Genomic DNA, 16,678 nt, shown 5'->3' with positions numbered 1-16,678 from the left:
TGGCCATGTTAAGGTTTCATCAGAATCAGCCTCTCTCTAATGGGGTGCCAGAGGCATAGAGTGCTGACCCAGTGCTGCTGGTAATTTTAAAGGACCCATGTTGGCCTATTGATTTGTTACCAGTAGTCTATTTTAATGGTATTGAAGGATCGATAAAAGGGTGTCCACATGCAGTAAACACATACTGTACACACAAGTACACAAACCCAGTGTTATCCACACAACCTCTCCACCCATTCATATATCCACACAACCTCTCCACCCATTCATATATCCACACAACCTCTCCACCCATTCATATATCCACACAACCTCTCCGCCCATTCATATATCCACACAACCTCTCCACCCATTCATATATCCACACAACCTCTCCACCCATTCATATATCCACACAACCTCTCCGCCCATTCATATATCCACACAACCTCTCCACCCATTCATATATCCACACAACCTCTCCGCCCATTCATATATCCACACCACCTCTCCACCCATTCATATATCCACACCACCTTTCCACCCATTCATATATCCACACAACCTCTCCACCCATTCATATATCCACACCACCTCTCTGCCCATTCATATATCCACACCACCTCTCCACCCATTCATATATCCACACCACCTCTCCGCCCATTCATATATCCACACCACCTCTCCGTCCATTCATATATCCACACAACCTCTCCGCCCATTCATATATCCACACCACCTCTGCCCATTCATATATCCACACCACCTCTGCCCATTCATATATCCACACCACCTCTCCGCCCATTCATATATCCACACAACCTCTCCGCCCATTCATATATCCACACCACCTCTGCCCATTCATATATCCACACCACCTCTGCCCATTCATATATCCACACCACCTCTCCACCCATTCATATATCCACACCACCTCTCCGCCCATTCATATATCCACACCACCTCTGCCCATTCATATATCCACACCACCTCTGCCCATTCATATACCCACACCACCTCTTCATATATCCACACCACCTCTCCATCCATTCATATATCCACACCACCTCTGCCCATTCATATACCCACACCACCTCTTCATATATCCACACCACCTCTCCATCCATTCATATACCCACACCACGTCTTCATATATCCACACCATCTCTCCATCCATTCATATATCCACACCACCTCTCCATCCATTCATATATCCACACCACCTCTGCCCATTCATATACCCACACCACGTCTTCATATATCCACACCATCTCTCCATCCATTCATATATCCACACCACCTCTCCACCCCTTTATAAGTCCACCAACCCAAGCAGCTGGACAGAGTCCAAATTATTGTTCTGGGTCAACAGGCAAAAATAGAATCGACTTTGACCGCCTCATGCAGAGCTTGAACCAGTGAAACTCTGAACAAAGTGTGACCCATGAAACGTCATTATATCTCCCCAGAGAAGCCTTTTGAGATGGCTTTTGCTCAATATGGGAAATAACTACTTCAATGTCTCCTAGCAGGTGACGTAACTGATTGAAACACTATCAGCACCTACTGCAACGTTAACTACCCAGTAATTTCACCCACATTACACTTCCTATAGCAATACCTAAGCATACAATATACCTTCATATACCCAAACTGCTCCACTGCGTCATATATACACATTACTTAATCCCTTCATATACCCTCACTGCTCCACTGGGTCATATATACACATTACTTAATCCCTTCATATACCCACACTGCTCCACTGGGTCATATATACACATTACTTAACCCCTTCATATACCCACACTGCTCCACTGGGTCATATATACACATTACTTAATCCCTTCATATACCCACACTGCTCCACTGGGTCATATATACACATTACTTAACCCCTTCATATACCCACACTGCTCCACTGGGTCATATATACACATTACTTAATCCCTTCATATACCCACACTGCTCCACTGGGTCATATATACACATTACTTAATCCCTTCATATACCCACACTGCTCCACTGGGTCATATATACACATTACTTAACCCCTTCATATACCCACACTGCTCCACTGGGTCATATATACACATTACTTAACCCCTTCATATACCCTCCACCTCTACACCTCTTCATTATGTTTAACCACACCCCTTTATTGCTTTATATCAATGCAATTTCTTATACCTACAGTACAGTCTTTCCACCACTTTTTTTACCACCACACACAATCAACCCATTCATAAACACACACACTACTCAACACCGTCATACACACACACACACACTACTCCACCCCTTCATATACCTACATTACTCAACACCTTCATATACCCAAACATTACTTTGCCCCTTCATATACCCAACCTTCTTTTACCGACACTACTCAACCCCTTTGTATACCCAAACACTACTCCATCCCTTCATATACCCGACATTATACACAGACATGAAATGCCACGCTGTTGACGCATACATGCGCACACACAGACATGCAAACACACAAACACGCACACACACATGCAAACACACACACACACGCAAACACACAGACACACACCCTGTCTGTGTTTTATTACAGAAAACAAAGGTATGTGAGTTGGCCTTCCTCCTACCTGATGCTTAGGATCCAGATGGTTCTGTGGGATGTTGATCACATTATAGGCATGTGTACTTTTATTCTCTACACCTTCTTAGATAAAGTAGAACAATCTGGTTCCACCAGCCTCATTAACCTTTACCATTCAATTATATATGACAGCACATACAGTATCATATGATCCTGCCTAGTAGTCATTTTACATTATAGAGTGGGGAGAAATGTCTTGTTTCTATCACACATTTCCCTGCATATACCAACACCTATATCCACCTCTATGCACACCTTTATATAACCACACCGCCACACTGCTTACAGTTTTTTTCTTTTTTGGAAATTTTTGTAAAACTCTACACACAAATAAGAAAACCGTTCACCAAAGCTAATAAACCTTGCTTAACTCTTCAAACCTCTGTAACAAATGGTATTTTGGTAAACAAACAGTTAACACAAGCCATCACATTAATATGCACACAATGCGCCAACTACACACGTATGGCATGAATAAAAAAACACATCTGGCTTTTGCTTTCTCTGTGCACAAGGTAGGCTATGTCAGTTTGAGGTCATACTTTTGACATAGTAAACATACAGGGATTCAAACTTCAAGTAGTGCTGTTTATTTACACACATCAAAACAAACACAAGGGTTTTTTCCCAAGTCAAAACACAAAATAGTAATTTCACGGAGAAGAAAAAAAATGATCAGTCCATATCGTGTCGTCACAACATTTCGTCTACATCACATGCAATGCCCTCTAGTCCAAGGCACCGGGGAACATATCTTCTGGAATGCCGTATCCAGCCCTGACATGATGCCTGGTCAATATCCCCACATGCCTCCTCCATTGCCTGTAAAAGGGCTACGCGTTGATGGGAATGATGGACATAGACCTTCCATCGCCAGGCAGAGAAGAACTCTTCAATTGGATTCAAGAATGGAGAGTATGCAGGGAGGTTGAGTACAGTGAAGAGTGGGTGATCTGTAAACCAGTTGCGGACCAAAGCAGCCCTATGGAAACTAACATGGTCCCACATGGTGATGTATCTGGTCTGCTCTGGTCTCTGAACATTAATGAGCCTGTCATGTAAGGTATCCAGGAATGTAATGATGTGTGCAGTGTTATATTGGTCTAGGGTTGCATGATGGTGAACAACACCATTTGACTTATAGCTGCACACATAGTTATGTTACCACCACGTTGTCCTGGGACATTGATTATGGCCAATAATGTTCCTGCCACGTCTCCTTATTTTAGTGAGGTTAAAACTTGCCTCATCCACAAAAAGCAGCTCATGACCCATGGCATCTGCCTCTAGCTCCATCACTCTCTGGACAAGACAAAACAAATGCAGCACAGCAGGCCCATGCACAGCACTACAGTATGCACTTCCAGATTCAGTACCAATGATACTATAGCTTACCTGCACATAGTCATATCGCAGTTGTTTCACACGTTCACTGTTTCTTTAAAAAAGGGACTCTGTAGATTTGTTTCATTCGCATTCTGTTGCAGGCAAGTACACGACATTATACAGAAATTCTCACATTGTGTATGTTTTGGAAGGTGGTGTCATCCTCAGTTATGTGCTGCTGTATTTCTCATAGCCTTATGGAATTATTTGCAATCACCATATTGACTATATTTGTCTCTTGTTTTGCAGTGAACATTCTTCCTCTGCTCCCAGCATCTGGATGTCTAGCAATTCTGTAAAGTAACAATTTCAGTATTTTTACATGTATGGTATTGTTGTGTTTCTCATTAGAGTATGGCAGTGCTACAAAACTCAGTGCAAAGTGACTGTATTAACCGATTCTCATTTCGAAATGTCCTTATGATGCTTGCTACAGTGTAGCGGCTCAAGTTAGGCTGAACCCTTTGGCCAGCTTCCCTCAGGGTCGTTCCATGGTTGATGACATGGTCCACTATTGTAGCTCTGATGTCATCACTAATTCTATTTCCTACTCTTCTTACCCTTCCTCCTCGTCCTCCTCTTGCTCCTCCTTGTCCTTTTCCTCTAACTTCACCTCCTTGTCCTTGTCGTCCTCTCCCTCTTGCTTCTTCACCTCCACGTCCTCTTCCTCCTACTCTTCCTCCTCCTCTTCCTCCTACTTCTTCACCTCCACGTCCTCTTCCTCAGCCTCTTCTAATTCTCACTCTTCTCACTCATCCTGCTCCTTCCATTGTACTCCACACGGACAGCTCACCTGTGGCTTAATCATAGTGCTTAGGCTGATTGCAAAGTGAACTATTTATCTAAAATAGTTTTCAAATGTGACAGTGTGCCAGACAATTGGCAAAATAGTGTAAATAATAGCCATACATGTCTATAGTTTGAGTGTGTTGATCATTTTGAAAATTAATGTAAAGCAGTGAGTTGTGTTTACAGTTCCGCAAAAAGAGTGCTGTGCAGTGGATTGTACCTACAGTTTTGCTAAGTGTGTGTTACAAAATTGCAACCTGAGTGCAAAGCAGTGTTTGTGCTTTTAGTTTTGCAAACTCAGTGAGTGGTTTTGCTTTAAGTATTAATAGTTTTAGAAATTGTGCTTTGACAATCATTGTTAGGGTTTAAGCATTCAGAAAAAAACTGTAATATATGCAGACATTACTTAATCCTTTCATATACCTTCCACCTCTAGACCACTTCATAATGTATAACCACATACCATCATTATCAACAACAGCCCAATACCATGCTGGACTTTGGGTACAAGGCTGAATACGTTGTAATGGAAGATTTGGAGAATCATAAAGAACCTGCACGAATATAGAAAAAAACTACTGTGTTATGTTGGTGAGCTAGATGGCTAGTCTAGAAATTAGAGCTTTACCATCTATGTCAACAGCCTGGGCCTCTGATATGCCTGCAGCACTGGCTTCAAGGTATGTTTCAATACAACCTTCTAATGTAGCCAAGAGAAAGTGCATAGAGAGAAAGTGCCTTAAAAATGCAATTTTGTAATACAAACGGGGAAGGCGTTGTCCTCCTAACTGCACGATAAATAATAAAACACTACCTCAGACTGATTGTTCATTGATTTGTATTTGCTGAGATGCTCAAACAAGTATATGTATCTTTAGTTTAAGTCCTTAAACTATAGAAGCCAGAAAGAAAAGAAGAAATACAACAGGTGATGTACAGTTCATCTCAATTTCTATATAGTGATGGAATCTCTGGTTCTAAATGCTTTAAGATGGTTGTCATGACAGGTTAGTGCATAGGCCCTCGCCTGATTAATGGATAACAGCACTAAATAGATCTCAAGAAGCAGGACACAGGTGAGCTGAACTGATTATGAAAGTGAAAGGTGAGGAACAAAAATGAATCAAAAAAATCCTCACAACAAAAGACAAATTATTAGATACCTAGATATCTGTAAGGCGATTGTCTGTGAATGTCGAATATGGACCACAGGGTTAAACAATTACCATTTCGCTTGGAGAAGAGAAGAGGCGGAACAGACTGTCTTAATGCACACTACTGTGTCAGGTGGAAAGTCAACCATGTTTCAATTTCTATATTATTATTGAGATGTGAGGATTAGCAAGGGCCAACTTTATGATTTTAAGAAATGACCAGTTTTACTATTTGGCAACTTTTTTATACACTTGTGATACATTTGTCACATTAGTTCATCTCCCCCTACCTCCATAGGCCCTTTTGAGGGTTTTCTATTGCCGTAAAGTTCTTGCTGTCTGATAAATAACAGAAACGTAAGAAGTTAGACCTGTCTGACTGCCATGCATCATTCTAAACCTGCTGTCAGCACCGCCACACTAGAAGTGGGAGACAGAATTTAACAGGTAAAGGTGCGAGGGCTGTGGGTTTGTATTATACACATAACTCTGTCATCATATGGCTGTTACCATGGCTACAGTCGTCCTGCAGCTCCAGAATAGGTTGGAGGTATGACTGACAGCTGTGACAGTTGTATAATCCCACCGGCCCGTCTCTGGGAAAACACAATATTCATTAAAGCCCAGCCGGCTGCCTGGCGTACCCAGCGACCAGAGAGACGGAGACAGGGAGAGACAGAGATGGAGTGGGAAGACTGAGGCTACAGTGCTCGAGCCAGTGTTTCATTAGGACATATTAGGACATACACGATGGAAAAGGAGGCTTTGGGTACACCAGCCTTTCGCGGTCTTATTTCCAAGCCCTGATAAAGGCACAGACCGAGCCGAGGGAAGGACGCAAGATTTGTCGTTCCAATAAAAGATAAACCGTCCAGGATTGTTCTCTATCTGTAATAACCGGTCAGCTGAGGGAGGCAGCGATGATGAATGGAACTGCAATGCCGAGAGTCCATGGAGAAAAGCCAGAGGGTACAGAAGGCACAGGGGCCAGGACATCAGTGGAGGGAACCGAGGATGACACCACGCTTGTGTAATCGGTCACATTTGGTGCATGTCTCAGCGTCGTCGCAGAGGTCAGCCCCAACTCGTGTCGTCCCAGAGGTCAGCCCCAACTCGTGCCGTCCCAGAGGTCAGCCCCAACTCGTGTCGTCCCAGAGGTCAGCCCCAACTCGTGTCGTCCCAGAGGTCAGCCCCAACTAATGTTGTCCAGAGGTCAGCGCAAACTCCTGTCGTCCTAGAGGTCAGTGCCAAATCCTGTTGTCCCAGAGGTCAGCGCCAACTCCTGTCGTCCCAGAGGTCAGTGCCAACTAATGTCATCCCAGGGGTCAGCACCAACTCATGTCATCACATGCCAGGTCTGGACCAAGCCCACCTGATCTGGATTCATCCTAAAGACTTATTGACCTGCTGGTCACCTGGACGTGGAAAAACATTGATGTGGCCCAAAAGGTCTTGTTCTCTTATAATCTTCCCCTGGTACAGCCGACCTCAGATTCCAGCTCCTCACTAGGTTTCTTCCTAGGCTCCGACCACTACTTTTTCCTGGCCACTGTGCATCAATCCTTGTTGTTGATTGCTCTTTGGGGTTTCAGGCTGGATATTTGTTAAATCAGAGTTTGACAACTGCTGAGGTGAAAAAGGCTTTATAAAATAAATTTGATTGATTGATACGTGCCATGACAAATGACGGTGCCCCTGAAATGTCTGGCTGCTGTGTTCCAATGTCAATACAAAAACAACATTAACGCAAAAGATTTTCTAATAAAGGTTTTTCATTGTGCCAGTAGCAAACTGTTGTATTTTTACTGGTTTGTTGGTGTATTGTGCATAGATTTATATGTTTGGTTTACACGCAGACACCAAATCCTTATGACCACCTGCAGGGTGCATTATCCGGCTAAAAGAGGCCACTGCCATTAGGGGGTACCAGGTCTGCTACAATGTACATGGTCGTCCAATTGGTGTAAAAGAAAACGAGACTCATCGGAACAGGAGACCTTCCACGGCTCCAAGGTCCAGTTCCAACACTCGCATGCCCATTACAGCCACTTTCCACGGCGGACTGGGGTCATCATGGGTGCCTGTGGCTACGCAGCCCCATATGCTGCAAGGTGTGATGTTACTGTGTGTTGTGACACATTCCTCCCAACCATTACGTTTCTGTGACTTCTTTCGGGCATGGACCAGATGTGAAAATCCTTAGGTGCCCAACACCATGTGGCCAGTTTGTAGTTTGTCCTTCCTCAGGCCACTGTCGGTAGGTACTCACCACTGCTAAATGGGAGAACCACACAAGCCTTGCCATTTCGGAGATGCTTTGATCCAGTTGCCTGGCCATAACAATTTGGCCCTTTTGGTCGCTCCGGTTTTTACTCCTGTACATTTCTCCTACATCCAACATGTTGATTACGAGAGCTAACTGTTTGCTTACCAACTAATCTACCCAGACCTTGACATGAGCCCTTTTTAGGAGACGATCAACGTTATTCACTTCACCTGTGAGTGGTCATAATGCTTTGGCTCATTGGTGTATTAGTCAAGATTTATATTCCCCAAACTAACCAAAATATGACAAAGTTGAATATGCAGATGGTCTGATAGCGATAGCAAAGTGAATGGTATGATATGATATGAGGACTGAGAGAAGAAACCATACTGTTACTGCTTAAACTGTGAAATCCCAATGTTATACTTTTTCTAATACAAAACATGGAAAAAGAGAGAAATTACATACACCAAGATAATTGAAAAATGACTTTCTGATATGTATTTCAGTTAATTTTAATCCCAAAGATTGTTCCCTTTCAACACACTGGAATCTTTTTTTATCTAGTCAAGCCCTAAGGCTCATTTCAGAACACTTTCTTGTCATTCATGCAACTTTAAGTTTAAAGTTGGAATGAATCCATAAAAATCTAGCTACACCAAGTAACCTTACAAATGTTCTGGAAATGTCAGAGAAAAACAAGCAAATAGCAAGAAGTTGGAGAAGAAATAAAATTGCAGATTTCTCACCTATAATCGGTCACATGTTTGCAGAAAGCTAAAAGTGGAGGTGCGATGTAGAAGGAATACTCTCACTGCCTGCAGATACAAAACCCATGCCTAATTTATTAACATACAGTACTGAGCTTACTGAACATACATTTATTACCATAAATGAGGTATACAGTACATGCCTGGAAATGTACCTCTCTATAGATGAAGACGGAGTCCCTGGTGCATGTGTGTGTGTATGTGCAACTAAGGTTAGTGTGATAGTTATTGCCAGAGACATGGAGTGACGTGACATGTGATTACTAGCCCTGCATCATATGAGCCAGGAAAGTGGGGATGTGAAAACCGAGATGTTGGATGGATGATGGATGGAACGGTGGGTGGAGGAGGTGACTGCCAGCTCCTACACCCGACAACAGTCCAACGAATGGGTGGATGAATGGACGGAAGGAGGGATCACAGATAAGGATTTTTTTTTTAACCAGAAAGAGTAGCGTATCACCCAGCCACTGTCGATTTGTAGATTAATGGATAAACAGGGAATCAGAATGGAGAAGCTAGAGCTAGCTAGCTAGCCGGTGAGGGGGCCAGAGCAGCCCTGTGCTGGCAAATCCCTGTCTGCCCTGCCTGGTCCTGCTCTGCCCTGCCTGGGGCCATCTGCTGCCCTCACTCTAATCTAGAGGGTTGTCACAAGTGATTAGCCTACATGTCTGCGAAATGTACATGAAACACGGTAGTTCTGTGTGAAGGGACCCTGCAAACCTCATATCGGAGACACCCACAACTCTGCCTCAAAAACACCACCTAAGATGGGTTAAAGGAGCTGGAACTCATGGCCCAGTTATGAGAAAAAAAAGAAAAGAAAACAGGGTTCTGGAGGCGTCAGGGATCTGCTTGGTTCTCCTGAGTTAGAGCTTCAGTAGTACTGAAGAACTGACACTTCTCACAGACACTCAACCTTATTGGTGGGATTTTAACCATCCAAGTAACCATAATATCATCATATTGTCAGATATCGACCCGAAAGCAGTCCCTCTTTCCCATACACCGTCTGACCCAAGAGGCTTTTAGTGAATGACCATAGATTAAATCAATCTGTATTTACACATGATCTGATTAAGGGTGGGTATATTAACTCCCCTGGGATCATAGAGATAAAGAAAGCAAATATTCTCCTCCCTATACTGTAGGCCTCGATGATTTTTGTTTCTCATTGCATGTAGCCTAACAGAAAGAGTGTCATCACTTCAATGGTGATGACACCAATAAGTAGAGCCAATACAAATTCATAAAACATTCATGAAATACTGTAGGTCATTTGGCAAACGATGCAGTATGATGTGATATATACGATAAATAAAAGAACATTCCAGTGTAATAAAACTACAAGTTGTGCTCAGCCTGAAGCACAATCAGTGACCAGTAATGTCCGACTGAAGGAAAGATGGATTGAGTGATGGGTAGATGGATGACTAGTTTAGTCGCTCCATTGTGCCTTCATGACCATCAGAAGTGTGGACCAGAGACCACTATCAATAAATGTCACTGTTCCCCTGTTCTTCCCAAACCACTAAAGCTGCCCCATTGCTTCTCACAGGAGTTGACACGTCAGTTTTGAATGCCACTCCTGACATCTAAATTGCTTGTTTTCCCATCATAGACACTGACTGAATGAGAAGAGTTCACCGTGTTTCTGCCTTGATCCATCATAGTTGAAATAGCTGTCAGTCAGGTCACAGGGAGGACGTGATCCCAATGTCCCTTCAACACTGTGATGACCCCTGATGGGTCCCATTATCTCCTGTCTCCTCTCCTTGCTTTTCAGCGGGCACTTCAGAAGATTAGTGTTTCATCAGAATTATACAGTACCAGTCAATGGTTTGAACACTTGTTTGGACACCCATGTATATCGTAACATACCACAATATATCCCTCAATATTCCCAAAGATGTACTCTCATCCAACAAACACTCAAGGACAGTTAATACACAGTAAATACATATAGCTTTGTGACTGAACCAGTGTAAAAATATCATATGCTGCGAGCCGTCGGAATATGGCAGAATTTGGTGTAAACGGGGTAAATCCTCTTAAATCAGTCTAAATATAAGTATTTTGGATGAAGTATAATCTGTAATCCCGGCTGCATCGCTATCAGTAATGACCCCGTGTAAGTGTAAGCTCTGCCATTTAGATTAAACAAAATGTGCTCCCTGGCCCTGGCCAGCACACTGACTGGACAAACTGTACAATGAACGGGCCATTTAGAAACAGAAAAGCAGACCTGGGACAACAACCATATGGCTTGAGCTGCACATACAACGTATCTGTGAAGAAAAACAGCCTCCACCTCCACCACAACCCCAGTGTGGGTGAAAAGCAAGAGATTTCGGAACACATGAGACGGCAGTTCAATACAAGTTCTCTATGAATTTTTATCATGAAATAGCTTTGAATGTGATGAAATACCTGTAGAGTTCAATGGTGCTGTTAGAGATTTTACAAAAGAGTGCAAAAGAAACAGCTAGGATCTGGAAACCAACCACAAACCATTCATCTTGATATAAAACCCATATCTGCTTTGAAATGTTTCAATGCAGAAATCTGCTTACGCTGTGGGTTAAATTGCAGTTTTTCTGTCCAGAAATATAAATAAACCATGGCCAGCAGTGTCGAATGCTCTGCTTCCAATACCAATATGACACCAGTCATTATACCATAGAAGAAAAAAAACATTCCTAATATATATTTTTATAGATTTTAACATACATGTAACAACATTAACTGACAAATAATTTATTTGCAATGCATTTTTTATGTCTTTTAATGAGTTACTTAAAATGTATTTGGAATACATCATATTTCTACAGGAAGTGCAGTATATTATTTGGCACATTTTGTATATTTCACATTGAAAAAATCTCTGAATGCTTGCGGTATCAATTATCTACCATTAGGGCCAAACCAAACAGAGAATACACAATAAAAACACTGGCATGCAATGATCCCCAGAAAAAGTAATTGGCGGATGCTCCTGATGAAAGATGAACCCCCAAGGAAATCACCTTCATTTATATGCGTGGCCTAAATATGTAGCCTGTTGCTATGGGTCTTAAACAGTGGCCAGCCAATTATATCACAGAAGCTGATATGCCCACAGGTACTATGGTAATGTCAACATGGGTCATTTTATAACGCACTCACTACAACAAGGCTGAGCTACAAGGATACATTCATTTGGGATCTTACGGCATCTCTAAGGGAGGTAGACATGTTCTTTACGTGTTAATCTCCAACAGTATACATTCAGGCGGTTGTACAAATCTATTAACAGCCAGGTCTGTAATGTTATCTTACTCCTGCTGTTTCTGGTGCCAGTCATTTCATTGCTTTATGTATAAACTGATACATCATCTGAGTCAGTTCCTTGATAGAGGGGAATAACAAATGGACCTGCTGTTGACCCAGATTGGAATGACCCACTCCAATAGTGCATGTCGGTCCTATCAAGGCAACGACCTAAGGTTATGGTGTTGAGCCTCTGACCTTTGCCCTCATGCACCCTAAAGACAGGCTGTTCCCTCTAGGACAGAATGGTATGCTGTAATAGCAGGTGGTCATTTACAGTGAGGTCAGGTGACATGGTCGTCGTTAGACAGAAACATTCGGTAACAATGGCCAGTCAGTGCTCTTCACATTGGCCCCTCTCATTGATGGATGACATCACAGATCCACGGACAGTAGCTACAGTGTTCTCAAACCGGCTCAACCTCGGCGAGAACTTGATTGTCTTTTGAGCGCACGTCCACAGATATACAAGTAAACGTCCATCCAGAACAACAACCGCACAGAAACAGGTGGTGGGGAGACGGGCCAACATTGTGTCATCTGTACAGGTGTCGGCTGAAAGTAGCCAAGAACGATTAGCTGAATTCCCAGCGCTTGTTTTAGGTAGTCATAAGCCTAGAAGAGGAAAACGTGGCGTGAACCGTGAGCAGGCCGGACCGAGTGGATTGGCCTGATACGTAATCTGAATAATGGATAATCTGTACGGAGGTGGCAGATTCAGACCAGTAGTCTTATAGGACCTGTTGAAGACCGGGCGGGGCAGTAACTCAGAGAAGGGATCTAAAGACGAACCGCTCCGTTCTCGTTGTCACTTTCAATGTATCCGTGTTTCCCTCCAACACAGCAGGCATTACAAAACGCAGCCGACAGGTGATTTGTCTGTGGATTTCACACCGCTTCATGTCGGAAAACACAAAGCACAAAACCAACTGCGTTTGCGTAATAATGAGCTGCTGGTGTGATGGGGTCCAACCAGTCTGGACGGTAAGAGGGTCCACATCTTAAGTTCAAGCGTAACGGTGGTGGGTTCCCAAAGCCTTTACGCATTTCGAGGCGTGTGCCCCCAGATGAACTCCAACCTTGCACGCCACACACAGTCACTGACTCCACACACAGATAATTGTCTTGGTCTCCAATAGGCATCGTCCTGACAGCTCCACCCAACAGACTACAGTAGCATTGTCACTCCAATAACGGTAACTAATGAAGTGCACACAGCACAAAACTGCAAGAGGGAGTCCACCCACTGTGTGTCTGCGTGACTAGATGCAAACGTGTTTGTGTGTGTCTGTGTGTGTTTGTGTGTGTCTGTGTGTGTGTAACACGACTTGTGTGTGAGAGATAGTGAGGAGAAATATAATTGTGTGATAAAACCCCTCTAAAATCATCCTGGAAAAGTACAGCATTTAGACGTAAAGGAGCCTGGAAGAACCTTCTGGGGTTCTAAAGTTTGCCACACCGGTGGAACCTTTTTAGTAGAATAAGTCACATGGGGAACCCATGTAAAAGGGTTAGAGGAACCCCTGTGTAAGGGTTCAAACTGGTTCACAACGGAATCCTGTTAACTACAATTGATCTTGCCTGATCTGCCACAAGGAGTTGCAAGAGTGTGACAAGGCAAGGCATCCACCCTTAAAACCATGGATGAATCGGAGTCAATCTGACCTGCTCTGACTAGGCCGTTTCAGAAGGAAAAACAGCAAAGCAAGGAATCAACCACTGTGCCCTTGTTCCATTATTTTAACTTCCTACACTGAAAATTAAATGAAAATGTTGCGTCAATACTTATTTAAACCATATATTCAAAGTAATATTATAATTTTTTCTGGTGGCAAACGCTCTGATCTAGGTCGAACATTCTGCTGCTCAAAGTACATTCAACGGTCTAGTAAGCTCTACTGGTTTTTTAATTCAATAGAAGTAATCCAACCCCAGAAACACAAATCATGAGACTCCTGTCTGTTAGATTAAATCCACTATGATTTAACTTTTAAGTGGTACAGTTAAGTCTGAAAATCATTTAGTAAAGTGTCAAAGCAAAATAAATTTTTTACTGATTGAAAACAACACAGTAATGCATCATAATGCTTTAAAGCAATTCACTGCACTCTAGTTTGCTAGAACACATCCATCCGTCTATAATGCAATGATAAAATATGTTTTTACATTCCCTCAGAGTATACCCTGCGACATCAGATAAATGTACTTTCTTCCCCCAACTACCAAAGAAGTTCCCACATCCTCCTCACTGTTTCCATGGCTACCTGATAAACAAAGATTTGAACCAGAAGCCAAAAATACCATACCAAGTTGAACATAGTCAGTTGTTACTCCTAAATTGATAGTTTGTTTTAAGCAATTTTATAATTATGACTGCTTTCAAATGTTTTAATTAATCACGGTATTAGTGAAGGTGTACCTTTTCAACAAACCTAGCCAAAGAGGTTAAAAAGCACCTAGACCAACCTAGACAGTTAGTGCCGTCTAGAGAGCATTGCAGCTTGGGGTTTTTAGCAGCTATGAGTCTGTTGGTTTTACTTCATAGGATACAAACCAACAATACAAACCAAGAACTTGCAAGCCTCGTCCAGCCGGCCCACGATTAGAAGGAATGAATGTTGTTGCCCAAGCTGGATTTAATATGCGGTGTCCTATATGACAGACTGTGTCTTTAACCTCTACACTAATTAAAAAGCTTGTTGCACGTTATACGTGTGTAGAGATGTGGTGTCTGTTTACTTCCTGCATTGTAAACCAATTAGTCGAAACTCTAAGGTTCTCGAAACTAGTTCCCCACATTACCTATAAACATCCAAACCTTACTTGTTACATTTTATTGTACACATTTTTACTTTTTGTTTTATTCTAATCTCATAGTTTTTTATGAGCAAATGAACAGTTACTTGAAGTGACTGTTTAAAACAAACTACCTGGGAAGTAAGTACAGCTGTTCCTTAAAGATCTCCAGGATTCCTTGAGTCACCAATCTTATCATCATCCTCACTGTCACCATCACTGCATTCATCATTTTTAACAGTTTCCTCCACTTCATTTGTCTCATCATCATCAAGATCATCATCATAATCTTCAATAACATCATAATCAATTCTATGGCAGCCAGGGACAACCTAGTGTCTCATTTTTAATTTAAATAGAAGCCTCCAGAGGGAAATATCACTGAATTCTCTGCAGCGGCCAACACAGCTAGATCATATTTTTATAGAAGCCAATAAAGGCAACGTGAGCCAATTCCCTATAGTTTGTATTTCAGCATCTCATCATTATGCAAACATAACAGCGGTTTGCCACCAGAATATTCCCTCTGCTCACTACAAAATGTTCATAAACATCATTACATTTTACCAAAAGAGCTGAAATTCACAAAAAGCTATATTCAAATGCAATGCAAGCATAATCACTTTTGACGAAAAGTGCTGGAAATCACAGGAATAAATTGCTCTTCAATATGTTCGAAAAATGGGTGTGGGAGAGAGGGGTGTACTAGCATGGGAGAGAGGGGTGTGGTAGAATGGGAGAGAGGGGTGTGGTTGTGTGTGAAAGAGGGGTGTGGTAGAATGGGAGAGAGGGGTGTGGTAGAATGGGACAGAGGGGTGTGGTTGTGTGTGAAAGAGGGGTGTGGTAGAATGGGAGAGAGGGGTGTGGTTGTGTGTGAAAGAGGGGTGTGGTAGAATGTGAGAGAGGGGTGTGGTTGTGTGTGAAAGAGGGGTGTGGTAGAATGGGAGAGAGGGGTGTGGTTGTGTGTGAAAGAGGGGTGTGGTAGAATGGGAGAGAGGGGTGTGGTAGAATGTGAGAGAGGGGTGTGGTTGTGTGTGAAAGAGGGGTGTGGTAGAATGGGAGAGAGGGGTGTGGTTGTGTGTGAAAGAGGGGTGTGGTAGAATGGGAGAGAGGGGTGTGGTAGAATGGGAGAGAGGGGTGTGGTTGTGTGTGAAAGAGGGGTGTGGTAGAATGGGAGAGAGGGGTGTGGTTATGTGTGAGATGTCATCAGTAGGACAGCTGTATGTTAAGGTATCCCCTGATGCTCCCTTAGTCAGGGCGGGGCTGCTCCCTGGAACATCTTTCCTAAATCCCAATTCCTTTAATCTCCTTACTCATTCACATCCTCTTTAAAAATGCAGGAGAGCGAGAGGCAACGACATCCCATCGATTCAGACCAGGAGCTAGGCTGAGCTGTCCAGGGGGTCGGGGGGTGGGTGGGGGTGTTACCCACATCCAGTCCCATGAGAGGGAAGGGAGGTGAAGTGAGATGTGAGAAAGTGATAGATTAACACCTCGGACGCCAAGCAGATTTGGCCATACATTTTTAAAGGCACTTAGATAGACACTCTTAAGAGGGTCAAATCTCCCCGGACAAGATTATTCCTGGCTCAGATCT

General features: G+C 42.9%; 1 protein-coding gene across 9 annotated transcripts in view; it reads right to left on the bottom strand.

Moving 5' to 3' along the window:
• LOC105021890 (thrombospondin type-1 domain-containing protein 7A) overlaps positions 1-16,678 on the bottom strand; it is a 109,410-nt gene that overhangs the window by 91,421 nt on the left and 1,311 nt on the right. The gene's annotated exons all lie outside the window — the stretch shown is intronic.

The sequence above is a fragment of the Esox lucius genome, chromosome 20, assembly GCF_011004845.1.
Source record: "Esox lucius isolate fEsoLuc1 chromosome 20, fEsoLuc1.pri, whole genome shotgun sequence".
In the NCBI taxonomy this organism is placed as follows: domain Eukaryota; kingdom Metazoa; phylum Chordata; class Actinopteri; order Esociformes; family Esocidae; genus Esox; species Esox lucius.
Note: the sequence above shows the minus strand (reverse complement) of the source record. Positions and strands in the feature narration are given on the sequence as shown.